Consider the following 16,820-nt stretch of genomic DNA (forward strand, 5'->3'; position numbering starts at 1 on the left):
GAAAGAGAGACAGATAGAAGAGAAATAACTTGGGGGATGCCCCCACCAACTATTTCCAACTTATCTGAATTAGATAAGGGGATAATAAAAATATACACAATAATGTGAGTGAATAATAACTAATACATGTGGCATACCCAGAGAATATTCTGTGGTAGTATTCCCATCACGATCTGAGCTGAAGTGAGAGCTCAAGTAACTGTCTTAGGCGCAGCAGGTCTGGGCCTGACAGGTGGACTAGAACAGATGAATTACTGGGCCACCTGAGACAGGTAAGGGATTAGCCCTGAGCTCGTGGATCTGTCATGACACAAATATGGCACCCAGTAGTTTACTCTCATCATACTTACTCTTGGTTTGAGATTCATAGAGTCGAGGCAAGATGCCATGTGAGACCTTCCAAAGGCAGTGAACACGAAATCAGAGCAAAACCTTTTCTATCACTCACTCACCAAAATGACCATCAGTTCTCCTGAAGGCTGATTTTTCTCCTGAGCAAGCCTCAAGTGGAATTTCCCAGTGTTGTTTTCACACTTCTAATTTAAATCGTAACACTTCTCCACTTATCTGCTCTGCATGTTCCAGCAGAGGGTAGCATCATGGTTGTCTGGGGACGGTGGTATTAAAATGTCACTTAGAAAAGGAGCACTGGTTTCAGGAGTAAAATAAACAAGAAGCCCCAGAAAGTAGACAAGGGAAAGACCATGAAGTTGAACAGGAACACGGTCTAGTAGGCAGTCCCAGACTTGGGCTCTTTCTGAGCTCTGCAGTATTGCTTGTGAGCTTCTCACTGGTGTTTCCCTGATTGGGCTCCTCTGATGGAACATTGTTGTGGCTCCAAGGTGAAAATGCTGTGAAGAGCCGAACTGTTCAAGACACTCAAATAGTAGCTGCTGTTGATGCCCTGCTCATAGTGCTTTGGCCTTCACTGTTCCCTTACACGACCATGGTTTTTTATCAGCAGCTCCTGCAGCTCTCTGCCAAGAGCATTGTCAGGATGGGAGCATGCTCAGTTCATCCAGAGCAGGCCAGAAGGTAACGCCCCGGAAGCAGCCCTCGCCAATGACGGGGGAGATTTCGTAGGTAAGTACTCCAATCTCCTTACCCTCTGATAGGACGACTCTGAGGCACGTTCTCTAGTCTCGCAGAGCTCCCCAGTGGGACTGAGCCCTGTTGCTCACAATGATAGTCTGCTCATGGACACACCTGCCTTGGCTTTCTTCCCTTTCCTGTCTCACTTCCACCCTTACTGGTGCTTCCTGGATCACCTCAGGTGAAGCACGTGCACCTAAATCCTTGTCTCAGAGTGTGATTCTGGGAGAATCTAACCTAAAACACTAGGTTAGTTGGGAGACAGGAAATATTAAAGAACAAAACTCCAACTTATTAACTCACAGCATTTTAGAGATGGAAGTTTTAGAGTTTTCTGGCTTAGGAAGAAAAGTGATTCATCAAAGACCATGTATTTTTCTCAGGTCCCTGACTTTGGCTAATACTACCACCATTGTTTTAGTTACTCTGGCCAGAAACCCGGAATATGAATCTTGAGCACATTGACAAAATTACTGACGGTGGACTAGAGTCACCCCTGTGGCAGGGTCCTCAAGAAACTGACTCTCATTTCCTACAACCTAGACCTGAGGTCCACATGAGTTTTCAGCTTCTCCTTAGGTTCTCTGAGAGACCCATATCCTTTCATTATTGTGTTTGTTTGTTTTTGTTTGCGTTTTGTCTTTTGCCAGCCAGAGTCAGCTTCTGTGGCTTACAAAGATCCAATACATCCTCCTCTTCATACCATGAGTCCAATTGCCAAGTCTTTTTGATTCTTTCTTCAAAATGCCTTGGATCTATTTATTCCTTACCATATCCTAATGCAGATGCTGGCTTTTGTCTTAATGCATGCTTTTCTTGAGCCTCCTGCCATCATCTCAGACTCACCCCTCAAATCCACTGGGGCCAACAGTCCTGAACCAGGTCCTGGCTCCCACACTCCTGCACCCCTGGGTTTGTTTTAAATCTTTTAGAGGTCTTGGCAAGGCTAGATCTGGTCCTCACTTCTCTTGTTTCCAGAATAAGGAGTTTCACCTAAATTATTGATTCCCAATCAGGGGCCATTTATTATATTTCAAAAACATAAGCTGTATTATTCTTTGGGGAACATAGGCTTACTAAAGCATGCAGTTGATTTATTTTGATATTTATTGTTGATTATATCACCTTGATGCAAATAAACTGGTCAGCTCATGTTTATCAGAAGCCCTAACAGACAACTCCGTGTTACTGGCAAGTGAAAATGGGGAAATAAGTGAATATTACTAAATGAATACACATTGTTTCAAATCATGGGCTCCATGTTGGCTGGCAGTGGGGGGCTGAGAAGGGCAGGTAAGGAGGGAGTGGATGTGTCAAGGAACTGGCTAAAATAGGGGACTTGGGGCTTGAAAGTCCAGAAATTCCTTGATACTAGTCCTATAAGGTCCTTTTCAGCTGTGTGACTCATCATTATTCAAATTTTTATGACCTTATATAACTTCCAGGTTAGTCACACAAAGAGTTTCTCTGACCTTCATTGTCCTCCGCTGTTCTATTGGTCCAGCCTTAGGGTAACCCGCATCTTTAACTTTCCCGCAGTCACCTGTCCTATGTTCATCATGCTCACTCCTGCCCCAGTTGGAATGTCATCCCCACTGTTCTTTGCCCTGAAAAGTCTGTCCATCTTTTAAGACCCAAGTCAAGTCCAACTTCTTCTTGGAGGTCTTCTGTGGATGCTCCGGCCCTCTTTGAGCTTCTCTGTTGGGACCCTGCAACCTATGAGTATCCATGCCACACAGTTTAACACTGAATTTCGCCCTATTTTGCTTGATTTCCTTCATCACAAGCATATTGATCTTGTATCCTCAATTAGACGTTAAGCTTTTGAGGGCAGGGATCCTGCCTTATTCTTCCAGATCTTCCATAGCACCAGGTATTGAAAGATGATCTATAAATTGGTGGAATGTCAGGATCAGGGATGTGCAAGGCTTGATGACGTCACACAGAGTTAGTGACAGTACTGAGACTGGAAGGTAGGTTTTCTGACTTTGTACAGTTTTCCTTCTGCTGTACCTCAGTATTCTTTGTAACTTATGGCTGGTTAAACAGTTTTAGGTCACCCTCTGGAAATCACAAATGATCAGAATCTGGAATATATCCATAGTCTAATATTTCCAAGCAGTGTCTGCAGCATAACATACGTGCAAGTTATATAAGTGCAGACAATAGGTAACCAGAATTCTCAAGGAGCTGTTAAATGGGAGCTCCTAAACAGGGTGGGAGAAGAAATGCCTTAAGGATGCCTAAGGGCAGGACCCCATGCAGAAAAGAACAGATGTGAGCTCCTGAGACATCTGAGGAACAGGCAGGCACAGCTACCTGACTTGACTGCAGCTTTCATAAACGATGAGTAGCTCAATAAGGCAGGCAGGCTGGTTAGTGAGCAAAGAGATATGGTGCCTGATGTCATGCCCTTCAAGTTGTGGGATAGTTGAGATGTTATGTGCATAGTCTCGCTAAAGAATTATTGGTCACGTGTTGGCTTTCCAACTTCTCTCAAGTGACCTCTTCAAATGAGAGACATTGATCTACACATTTTGTTTTGTATTGCTACCAATGAGTGCAGTGGTCCACCCTACTGGCTGTAGGTAAGGGTGTTGCTGAGGCAAGCTTTCTATCTGTAGCTTTAACTGGGGGAACCAACTCTCTTTTGCGAGGAGGGGTAGCCAGGAGACCTTCTCCTCTCCTTGTTGTTGGGTGAAGCCTTTTTAAACCTCCTGAAGATCTGGGCCAGAAGAACTGTGCTGAAGAGGGAGAAGCCGTTGTGTGGGGCTGACTAATATATAGTCTTTTAGAGAGCAAAGTAATGCCCAAGGTCCTTGTCAATAGGATTTGGGAAGAGATTTGAGCTCTGCTGAGTCCCCTGTTGATCTCTAAGAGATAACTGAGCTTCAGGGGCCAGGGCCACCTCTACACAATGACTGTGCACAATAATAAAATTAGCTGCCACTTAGTGAGTGCCTGCCATGTGCCAACTTGCTAGGTATACTTTATCTAATTTACCTTATTCAATCTTTACAAAATCCTGCAGAGTGTGCATTAGTGCTCCCATTTTATAGATGCAGAAACTGAGAGTAACTTGCTCAAGACTGCGCATTGGCTGGGACTCAAACACAGGTTACCAAAATCAGTAGCTCTACCAGAACTTTACTATAAAAGTTGCTCCCTAGGACAATTTCCAGGTAATTTCTCTGTATATAAATCTATTGAATTAAACAAACAAATTTTGAAGCAAAAATAACACAGAATTAGTGGGAGGAAAAAAAAAAGACCAATTGTAACCCAGCTGAATACAAACTCTTCTCACTGCCCAGCGCAGTTTCATGAGAAAAGGCCTGGGGCTGGGCATGCTGGAAGGTCGTAAGTGCTATGGAGAAAACTAAAGCAGAGCAGGAGGATAGAGAATGTCAGGGTTGGTGTGGGATGATGGCAGTTTTACAGAGGTGATCCAGGAAAGGCTCCAGGAGAGGATGACATTAAAACAAGACCCTTTGGAAGGAGGTGAGGGCAATAACCATGTTGATATCTGGGAAGAGTGCTCCAGGCAGGGGAACAGCAAGAGCAAAGGCTCTGAGGCAGGAGTGTGCCAGGCATATTCCAGGAATAGCAAAGAAGACAGAGAAGATAGAATGCAGCCATCCAAGTGGAGAGTAGTAGGAGGTAAGGTCAAGAGGTATTGGAGGACCACATTGTGTTAGGCTTTGTGGTTTTTGCAAAGAACATAGATCCTTCTCTTTTCTCTGGAAAATATAAGGCAAGTCTTCTGGGCATCTGGAATTTGCTTGGTCCTCCTTCCCCTGGTGTGTCAAGATGTCGTGAAGTACACTGAGGAAACTACTGACCTTGGCCACACCTGGCCAAGTAAGCAGGTTTCTGTAGTTGTTGTTGTTAGAGTCTAGGACTGGGTCTCCCAGAAACAGACCCTGACTCAAATATTTGAGTACGGGTAATTTACTGGAGAGGTGAAGGAGGAACCAGTAGGAGAGTGGGGAAGGAAATTGGGAAGGGAAAGCAGCCAGTGAAAGGTATATTACCAAACCAGTTACCATCCAGGGAAGCAGAAACCTAACCCTGGGAGCCAGCGTAGAACATCTGCCTTGGAGTTATCCCACCCTAGGAGTGAGAAAGTTGGGGTATTTATACACCAATTCTTGCTAGTCAGTGGTTAACACTGCTTCTGAGGGTCCTTAATTCCCCAGCATTTCCAGTCTGCTACATCAGTGGACAACGTGGCTCAGTGCCATTGTGCCAGGGAAACCCTCAGGTAAAGAGATGCCAGTCCTGGTAGCTGAAAGTCAGTTTCATGCCCTAAATTGGTAAGGGTGGGACTATGGACAAGCAAGCACCAACAGAGTTGCTGGCCTCTCTTAAGAATTTTGAATCTTATCTCTATGTCACTTACTAGGAGGGGAGGAATAGAGCTGCCGCCCCGCACTGCCCCGCCCCAGCTACAATAACAAAACTTCGGCTGGAATTCTCAGAGGCAATAAATGAAAACTTGGGATCAACATATAGATCACCCTCAGCCCCCTTTGTTTCTTTTAGCAAAAAATAGCTAATCTATAAAACACACATCGATTTCAAACACCAGTCTTTTAAAAGGAAAGAGAGAGAACATTTATTGCTAATTACTATTGTCAGAGTGAAGATTATTTCTTGGCAAACAGTACAGGGAGCTTTTGCAAAGATGCTCATTAATATCATCCGCAATTCATGGAAACCTATTCTGACAGATGAGCAACCTGTGACAGTATTCATACTGTCAGGGATACTGACTACAAGAATTGGGGGAGGGAGTATTTCTTCCTACCAGGAACTCTAACCTGCTCACCTCAGCCCAGGTTGCTCCCTCTGTAATGAGATGCTCATTGTAACACAATAAGAAGAGTGATCAGTAAAATCTCCCTCGTCCAGCAAGCCTGACATGCCAAACATTGTGTCCTGGGGGAAGTTATATGGCCTTTGGGAGAGCTGGGTAGACTTTGTCCCAGTCAGTTGCTGGTATTCTGGTAGCTTGGGATAGTTTTGTAGAGCCAGTGCACTAAAAATGGTTTCCACATTTTTTTAATAGTTGAAAAAAACATCAAAAGAAGAATAATAACTCAGGACACCTGAAAACTCTATGATAACCAAACTTCAGTACTCATAAATACATTTTTACTGTAACCCAGCTATGCGCGTTTGCTTTCGTCTTGCCTGTGGCTGCTTTTGCTCTATGATGGCAGAGTTGAGAAGTTGTGACAGAGACCACATGGCCCACAAAGCCTAAAACATTTACTATCTGGCTTTTTACAGAAAAGTTTGCTGACCCTTGCAATAAAGAATGGTTTTGGTGAGAGTCTGCTCCCCTGACTAAAACCTAGCGCTGAGATGAGATACCTGTTCAAAGCCAACAACCACAGGTGGGTAAATCCACTCCCAAGGATTATTGATATGCAGCTGAACGCAGACCAGATCTTGGTCCTGAAACTGACCCATACTTGCGGCTAATTGGAAAGAGTTTTATACTTGTCATCTTCATCCCTGTGGTTCTTAAGCTGAGAGACTTCTCCTGAAGTAAACAGAAGCAGAGGGAGAGGGAGGCCTGGGTAGACAGGTGCTTGCTGAGGACAGTTTGTAGGACTTAACATAGTCGTATCTTCTGATATTCCTACTTCTTCTGAAGCTACCACATTGAATATGTGAGATTATTGGAATTCAGCTTTTCACCAGTCCTATAACTCATCATTCAATAATGCCAGTTTTGTCAAAATCAAAATAAAAACTCTGGTGAAATCAAAAGCCTGATGAAGACATTGCTAGAATATTCTAGGATGTTGCAGAGCTGTAGAGGAGGACCTCTTAGTAGCATGAGCATATGGATACTGGAGTCTCTAAATTTAATTCCAGCTCAGCTATTTGCAAGTTATGCAACTCTGGGCATGTTACACAATCTCCCTATTCTCTAATTCCCCATTTATAAAGTGAAAATAGTAATAGTGTCCGCCTCCTAGGGACTCTTTGGGGATTAGTGACATGTACACCCAAAGCAGCCTAGCAAGGTGTCTGGCACGTAGAAACAGCTCAAAGAATATTAGCTATTGTTATGGTTTACAAACTGGAATTTGGGAACTTTCAGTTGGCATATTATTTGTGCAAATGATATTAATGAAAAAGTACTTCACCAGTGCTTCCTGACTCACCCAAATGACATTATGTGTCCTAAAAGGCTAAGTGTCCCTTCTTTATGCTCCTCGTAATTCCTGTACATATATCTCGATACTTAATACAAAGTTCATGGAATTGATCTGATAAGAATTGAATTGTAGAGCTTTTGGACCAGAGTGAATTTTAGTCTTATCTTATACCCAGGTTCTGACACAAAAATCTGAGTGTACTAAATGTTGAATTAAAACTGACATGATAATATATTGCTACATGTCACAGAAATCAAAGCTTCTAACATTTCTGCTAGCCATAACACCCACATATAAAACTCTTGCCAAGAGGGTCAACATTTAATTTGTACAAATATTTATTGAGCATCTGCTACATACCAAATACTGCAGTAGTGCCTGAATACAAAGATGAATAAGGCACAGTCCTTGAACTCAAGGAACTCACAGTCTAATGAAGAATTAGCAAAACACAGGAAATATCTGTGGATGAGTTCATATACCATGTTCCTGCTCTGGTCTGGCCGGACTGTGGAAGACTACAGATATATGGGTGTAAGGTGTTGGGTAAGTTAGAAGGGCCACCTTGGAAAAGCAGGCTTTTCACAACCCATTAGAATGGAGTTCAGGCTCTGTTGTAACAATATGTCAGCTGGTATGAAGAAACTTGATCATTTACAGATCAATAATTCCTATGTTTCTGGTGCTATGGCTCTCTCAGCAGTCAGGCAGGGTGTCTTGGGGCTGGGTGGCACTTACAGGGATTCTCAGCTTTAGCCATGGATGCTGGGTGGGAGTTGCCTCTGAGCATCCTGTCTCAGTAACCAGTAAGTATAGTTTTCACAGTACTTCTTTCAAGCTCCACCCCTGCTGTCTCACTGGTGTCACAGTGGTGTTGCTGGGCTGTGTGGTCCACATGCAGTGTGGCTCCATCATGAACCTCTCTGTACGGCAGCACAAGGACCCAGCAGTCCGCAAGACCTGGAGTCCAGCTCAAGGGAGCATAACGTTTGAATCGCTGGTCTGCAGGAAGTTGTTAATTGTATTATTCTCAACACGTTCTGACAATGGCACCAATTTGTTTGATAACTGGAAATCTAAGTTTAAGAAAAAAAAAGCTGGGGAGAGTAAAAAGAAGGCAAGCTTGTGTGTTTGATTAAACACAAGAGTTTATCCTCAAACCACTTATAAATCTGGTATTATAAACAATGTATAGATGTCTCCGTGACAAAGACAATGGTAAAATATGGAGATCAAGTCAAAGCATTCTGTATAGGGAGTTATCATTTGTGAGTGTGTGTGTGTGTGAGAGAGAGAGAGAGAGGAGAGAGAGAGAGAGAGAGAGAGAGAGAGAGAGAGATCAACACTGATATTGATCAGAACACTGAGAAAAAGCCAGCCTCTCCTAAAGAAATATTCACTTATAGCAAAGCAAGCACATACATTCCAAAGACAAAGATAAAGGCATGCATGGGGTCTGTGGAATTTCTAAGGGCTTGGCTCCTGTTTTTAGATGTGCAGACCATCTATTTGGAGCTCCAGGTGGCCCAGCTCTAATGTCAAGTCCAAGCCACGGGCATCAGCATGAGATGCACCCATGTACCATCACCTGTCAGGTGTTGGAGGTAATGTGCATGAGAGGTTGAGAGCAGGAAAGGTGGAAAGCGTTATGGATAACCCCCAATAGCAGCTAAACAAATCTAGGCAGAACTTTGTCTGTAATGGAATTAATGAACAACAAATTACTTAAAATGACATCAAATATTTAGGGACACATTTCGTGTTCTACAGATGTTACCTAAGTATAAACATAATGCAAGAATAATACTTAGGGGACTCAAAACATCACAAATTGCTTGATGAAAAGTGGTAGAATAGTCTGTTATTATTGTCTGCTTCTTGGCGGAGTTCTTCTTTTGTTAAACATTAGAATAAAGTGACATCACTTTGTCACTTGGCAAATGGTCCTCTGCCTTCTAAGCTGTCCAGAAGATGGTCTAGGTGATAAAGTGCAGCACCAGCTTGATCTTGCTGTTGCTAGCCGCTTCTGTCCCGCACTACTGCTATCATTCAGCACCTGTCTGGTCGGCAACCTCACCATGTGTCATTGCTCAGTGTCTCATACCCCAGATCCCATGCATCACAGTCAAGCCACACAGCTCTGAAGGTAAATTACCCACCTTCTTAATGTCAGCTGCTTCAGTGGCTTTGCCTCGCCATCCACACTCTGCAAATTTGGTTCTAGCATTAAATGAAAACTCCAGATCCTGGGTTTTTGCAACAAAATTCAAATTTTGCTCTGCAGAGCACACTTCTCTTTTTCTCTAATCTCAGATTAAAAGCACATAAAATGTGAGGAGCAGGCAGAGTTAAGCATCCCCTTGTTGACCAAAAAAATCAAAAGAAAGGGACTGTGCACTGACATGAGTTTACAATTGGCCAGAACTCCCAAGATTCTGCTGGTTGGACCTTGTACTGCTTCCTTCCCTTTGCATGGATGGAAACATGGGTTTTGCAGCAGACGAGTGTTTTCAATTGGTTGAGGTAGCAGTGGCCCTGCATCTTAGGTATATAGTTTCAAACAGTTGACCTCTTCTAAGAAGTAGATTTTTTGTTGATTTATTTCATTACATTTTTTTCATTAATCTACTAACTAATTTTTTTCCCCTATGGTGAATACACAAGCTAGTAAATCCTGAATAAGAACCAAGAGTTGACTACACTCTAGAGGCCAGGAAAGGTAGTACTCACCTGAGGAAGGGGAAGAAGCAATGATCCCTGAAAGATGAAGCTGCCCAGATCTGTGGAAGTTCTACCCATTTCCTCATAGAAGGAAATGGTACCTGTACATTTAGGTGCAGAATCATCATATCTGATGTGTGCCTTTCAGTTCTGGGTGTCTATGAGTAACTTCTGAATAGGGATGTGTAGTTTATTGGTGTTAATAGGTATTTAAACTGTGCGGATATATAGAAGTAAGATGTGATTTTATTATAGTCTGTTTCAGAATTTTACAAGGTCCAGAGTGGAGTGCTAATATAAATGTAACCAACATAGTATATTCATTAACAGTACCCATAACCAGGACCTAGTGATTTACCTCTTTGCATTTCATTAGGAGAGGCATGTTGGGAGTGGCGTTGGTGGTGTGTTAGTTTGTTTGGCTGACGTAACAAAATAACACAGACTGAGTGGTTTACACAATAGAAATTAATTTTCTCCTAGTTTTGGAGGCTGGAAATCTAGATCAGGGTTTGGTTTCTTCTGAGGCATATCTCTTTGGCTTACAGATGGCCACCTTCTCACTGTGTCCTCACATGGTCTTTCCTCTGGTGTCTCTCTGTGACCGAACTTCCTCTTCTTATAAAGACATCAGTCAGATTGGATTAGAGCCCACCCTAATGGTTTCATTTTATCTTAACTACCTCTTCAAAGGCCCTAGTCCCAAATACAATCACATTCTGAGGTACTAGGGGTTAAGGCTTCAACATATGTGAATTTTGGGGAATACAGTTCAGCCCATAGCAAGGGGATATAGGGAAGGCTGTAGGATAGATATTTTTAAAAGTTAAAATTTGTATAGGATTTGGTAGTTTCAAATGCTTCATGTAAAACTTAATTTCTAGGATTCCAGGGACTATATTTTAATGATTTCTGGATCATGTCAAAACACTTCAGAAGTTTTTTTTTTTGCCAGAGATGAGAATTAACAAAAAAGATAAAAAGGACTTTATATTTTCACTTTATGGACATAAATAGCATAAAGTTTTACTCCACATGTTGAACTGTGTAAGAAACATATCTCTAGGTCTTTAGTTTCTAATTCTGAATCTGAGCTCTCATCTTACTCATCTGGCATTAAAATTCCACCCCAGTTGGAGTTCCTTCCTTGCTCTACAGTGGCCTTTCAAGATCCCATAGGCCTCAGGCAGAGCAGAACTTCAGGAAGGATTTCTGACCCTAGGTCTACACTGGCTACCTAAGCGCTCCATGAATATTTGTTGTCTGGCTAATATGTTCCTTGCCCAAGCCTCATGGTCTCTTAGAAGCAAGTAGTGGCTGAAGCACCCCAGAGTGGCCTGGGAGGTCTAGGCATCTCTAATTTTTTTCTAGCCTGGGTCATGTAGGGTGGCCAGAGCTTCACTCTCTGGGGGTAGCTGCAAAAATCTCTAGGATGTGCAGTCTCTCTGCTCAGCCCCTTTTCCTATGGACTGCACTCGCCTGGCAGTTGTGCAATGAGAATGTGAGGGGCGAGGAGGCAGCTGGCTGTGCAGTCTGAATTCTGCCATTCTAGGAAAATGCAGACACAATTTAGGGATGGCTGCCCAGACCTCAGTGTATTGTACCATATCACGTGTGTGCGGCACTGCTCCAGAACCATAGATTTAATTCCAAACTTGACAGTTGTGCCACAGTCTATGAAATATTTACATTGTTTTTCTAAATATATATTATTTACTTTACAGTCTATAAAATATTTATGTGGAAACATTTTCTAAAGATACTATATTCCAAATATTATTTCTACACCACTGAATATTGGACTGGGAGTCAGGAGACCTGGGTTCTGGTTCTGGCTTTTGGTTACTAGCCTGTGTGACTTTGGGTGGGTCAATTCACTTCTCTGATTTTCTCATGTATAAAGCAAGGGGAAGGAACTGTGAAATATCCAAGATCCTTTTCAGTTGTAACACTTTCTGGTTCATTTCCTCTAGGCAGGTACAGACAGGCAGCCCTCAGCCCATAGCAATCCCTGAGCATTCTGCCAGAGATACCCTTGTGAGTTTTCATCATAGCACAGAAAGGAGTACCCTGTCAAATGGAAGAAGAGCATCCCAGTGTGGATGGGAGCAGAGTCTGATGTCTAAATTGCAACAAGAAAAAAAAGTCAGGAATGCAAATAGTCTTAGAGGCAAACAATGGCAAAGAATATAGGCTTTGGAGCAGGGCATATCTGGTGGTGAGCCCAGCTTTGGGGGTCTCTATTTTGTGATCTTGGGCAATTTGTTTCAATCTCTGAACCCCAGTCGTCTTATGTGTAAAATAAGGAGATTAATACTAAGTACTCCCTGGTGTCGTTTTGAGGATTCCTTTAGTTGGAAATGTGAAGTGCATTTTATATTTGATATGGGATATAGTAAGGGTTCAGTAAACATTAACTATTAATCTTGTTATTGGTTTATCAAAAAGTCATCTATCAAGAGACTGCAAATCTCCTTCAAATATCTCCTCAATTATGCCTATCAAATTCTCCCCAAAGAAACCCTTCTGGATTCCCTCATATTTATAAATGGGTTCCTTTACCTGCTAATTTGTTGTCATACAAAATAGATCATAATTGTGAAGATAAAGGTAAGAATTTTGTGGAGTAGGCTATTAGTCCATATCATTTGAATATGATTTTATGATTAACCATTACATTAACTTGTTTACTTGCAAGCTCTGGGAAGATTTGAACCACACAGTGAATGAGGATGTCTTTTAATGTTAGCGCATCTTTTCCAGGTTTGCCTGGGACAGTCCTAATTTATGCTCCTTGTCCTTCAGTTATTATTTAAAGTGTAACTTTTTACTCTCAGAAGTATCCTGGTGTAGACAATAATTTATAAAATTACCCTATTTAAGTTAATACTTGTTGGGTTGATTGGTTATTGCTATAAAAAGCTATTTGGGAATACTGTTTTCACAAAGAAGTCAAATTAGACATACGTCATGTCAACTTCAGTCATTTTCTGGAGGATCTAATTCTTGAACATATGAGTGTGGCCTGCAAAGGGCTGGAAGCTACCAAAGATGGCTATTTAGGAGTTTCCACAGGGATAGATGTCTCAGGTATGTCCAAAGTCTTAAAATCAAGCTGGAACTATAATTTGAGGAAAAGGATTATGAAAACTCTTGATAATATTATTAAGATTTTAATTTTTCCTTCCCTCCTTCCCTCCTTCCTTCCCTCCTTCCCTCCTTCCCTCCTTCCTTCCTTCCTTCCCTCCCTCCCTCCCTCCCTCCTTTCCTCCCTCCCTCCCTCCCTCCTTCCTTCCTTCCTTCCTTCCTTCTTTCCTTCCTTCCTTCCTTCCTCCCTTCCCACTGTGCTATGCAGTGAGAACACAATGGGGAACAAGTTCAGTATGGTCCATTCTTGCCTCCAGGGGCTCACATATTACAGAAGGACACAGATAAAACAGAAGTTTCACCAGAAACTTTTTCAACAGAAAAAAATTAAGTATTGTGACAAGTTTAATAAAGGAAAAAAGAAAGAGCTAAGGTAGACCATAACGGAAGTGTGTGGGAGAAATCTGTTTTTAAATTGGATTGTTGGAGAAGGTCTCTTGAGGACATGGCATTAAACAAGCGCAAAAGAGTAAAAGAGAGAAGTGCTACAGTGTGTAGGAAAAACTACTGCATTTGAAGGCCCTGAATCAAGAAAGAATGGGGTATGTTTGGGTAACTAAGAGATCAGCGTGGCTAGAAATCGCTGAGCATGAGCAGAGCCTGACATGAGATGAGGTGGGAAAGATGGACAGTGACCAGGTCAGGCAGGGCCCAAGAGTCTATATAAAGAAACTAAATTTTGTTCCAGGTGAAATAGAAAGCCATTAAGGAGTTTTAAGTGGGGGAATGGCATGATCCAATTTTTGCATAATGTTGATCTGATTTATGTTCTAATTTACTTTCCTGCTGTGTGGAGAATGGATTGAGTAGAAGGAAGAACAAAAGTTGGCACTAGAGAGGGAGGTGTTGGAGTGGATCAGATGAGAGACGATGGTGGTCTGGCCTGGGATGGTGGTCGGTGGAGATGGACATGTTCATGACACATTTTTCAGGTTGGCTCTATAGGATTTGGTGGTAGGTTGGATACTGACAGTGTAGGAAGTAGAGAATCAAGAATGAATGCATGGGGCTTCCCTGGTGGCGCAGTGGATAAGAGTCCACCTGCAGATGCAGGGAACACAGGTTCGTGTCCCGGTCCGGGAAGATCCCACATGCCATGGAGCGGCTAGGCCCATGAGCCATGGCCGCTGAGCCTGCGTGTCTGGAGCCTGTGCTCCGCAACAGGAGAGGCCACAACAGTGAGAGGCCCGCTTACCACAAAAAAAAAAAAAAAAAAAAAAAAGAATGAATGCATGGTTTTTCCTCTAGGTGCTGGGTACTTACATGGGGAGGTGGAAAGGCAAGTTTGGGGGCTAGAAATAAAGATTTTTGGTTCAAAATGTTAAAAACATTAAAATTGAGAGATTTCTGATACATTCAAGTGAAGAGCATCAGATAGGCAGTTGGATAGGTAAATATGGATCTCTGAGAAGTACGGGCTGCAGTTATAAATTTGGCACTCATTAGCATATCCATAGAATTAAATATTGGTAATGATGAGATCACCAGGGGGGAGAGCATATACAGAAAAGGATGGAAGGAAGGAAGGGAGGGAGGGAGGGAGGAAAGAAGGGATGAAAGAGGGGAGGGAGGGAGAGAGGGAGGGGGGAGGGAAGAAGGGGGAAGGAGGAAGAGAGGGAGGAAAGAAAGGAAGGGTAGGACTGAGCCCTGAGTAATAGTAACATGTGAAACTGAGAGAGGAGATGAAGACAACAGTGGAGAAAAACAAAGATCCACTGAGATAAGGAATATCAAGAGAGAGAGTGATGTGACAAAAGCCAAGGTAAGAGAGAGTTCCAGGAAATAGGAAGTAGCCAAATAAGATGAGAACAGAGAAGTGTCCATTGGATTTGGTCACAAGGAAGGGGATGACCAGAGACCTGACAAGAGCAGTTGAATCATTGTTTTCAGTATTTGAAAATGATATGTTGGGACCTTAGAAGCAGGCGTATGGAGGGGATTGTTGGGGCCTGGGGAGGCCAAGAATAGGGCAGCTGGTACCTCTGTAAATCGTAATTTACATGGTGCAGGTTGAACACACATTAGAAGGTCCAGAAGTGTTCCTGGATTGACTTTAAAAAAAAGAAACAAAAAATATCCTGCAGTTGACATTCCATTTTCACTCTGTGAGGCAATGTAAAGTCTGAAGGACAGTCTCATAAAAGCCCAACATAGCTTTCTCTCAAAAATAACGTATGAAATGATTTAATTCTGTCACCCTCTGAACAGGATTGTTACAATATTATTATCCCAATTTAGAGATTCAGAAATTCAGGTTAAAAGACTAAGCATCTGGCCAAGACCACATAGCCTGTTGTGGGAGAGACAGGTGTTCCCTGGGTTGGCCTGAGTCCCAGTCCTGTGGTCTTCCCACTCCTACCCAGGAAAGAAATCCATGACTCATGACCCTCAGGCCATGTTAGCTCCCAGAGCAATGGCCTGGAAGACAGTCATTCTCTTTGTGTTTTACGTTTCTTCTCAGTTCTTTCTCCCTTTCCTTGGTAAACTTTCATTTCCTCCATTTTCTTTTTTGGCAATTCCTTGTGCAGTAGCTGGAGAACCAGTGACCTACTGGGGCCCATCCCTACCTCTTCCTCTTGGCTTTTAATTCTGTGAATGTTTCAACATCGAAGGGCAAAAGGAACGTGGCAAAGGCAAATAGATGACTTACTAGGTTGGAGAGAAGGAGGGACGGAATGCACATGGGCAAGGGCATTATGTGAGAAACCATGAGGGCTGTGCACACGTGATTTAATTTTCAACAGGAGTCTTATCACATTCATGTACAGGGCTGGTAAAAACCTTTTGCATAATTCTTTTGAATGATTAGGTTCAGGAGGGCGTACATACACAGTGTAGTCACTATGCCCAAAATGAAGCCTGAACAGGCACATAGACAGTTTACACAGTTGTCTGAGCCTCACTTGGGGACCAGGGAGCACTAAGCCAGGCCAGGTGGCAGCCTCACCCTGGGAGTTCTGGTGTGCAAACCACTGGGCAAGCAGGATTTCAGAGGCTCAGAGGACAGAAACCCGGAGAGGGTTTCTAGGCACTGTCCCAGGTGGTTCATTTAAAAATATCCTTCCCAGAGCAGGACATTCTGCATCTCCCCTGGTCACCTGCTCTCATGTTTTCAAGCTGCTCAGTGGCCACAAAAAGAAAGGGATGGCTTTATAAAAGTTCCTCACAATGGTACTTTAATTAAAACAAAATCCTAGGGATTTCCTTGGTGGCACAGTGGTTAAGAATCTGCCTGCCAATGCAGGGGACATGGGTTCGATCCCTGGTCAGGGAGGATCCCACATGCTGCGGAGCAGCTAAGCCCATGAGCCACAACTGCGAACCCACGTGCCGCAACTACTGAAGCCCGCGCGCCGCAACTGCTGAAGCCCGCGCACCACAACTACTGAAGCCCGCGCACCTGGAGCCTGTGCTCTGCAACAAGAGAAGCCCCTGCTCGCTGCAACTAGAGAAAGTCCACGTGCAGCAATGAAGACCCGACACAGCCAAAAATAAATAAAATTAAATTTAAAGAAAATCCTTCTATGTTCTGTAATACTTAAAATCTTCATTGTAATAAATGTTTGCAGAAATAAAGCTTTTCTTTGTGTTCCTTTACAACACAGGGAAAGCTGGCCACATTTCCACAGCAGTGTGGGATGCTGAAGAGGCAGGGCCTCTTGAATGTGGGATGAAAATTTATGA

The sequence above is a fragment of the Aethalodelphis obliquidens genome, unplaced genomic scaffold (assembly GCF_003676395.1).
Source record: "Aethalodelphis obliquidens isolate GAN/ISIS:26980383/991018 unplaced genomic scaffold, ASM367639v1 scaffold4, whole genome shotgun sequence".
Lineage (NCBI taxonomy): Eukaryota > Metazoa > Chordata > Mammalia > Artiodactyla > Delphinidae > Aethalodelphis > Aethalodelphis obliquidens.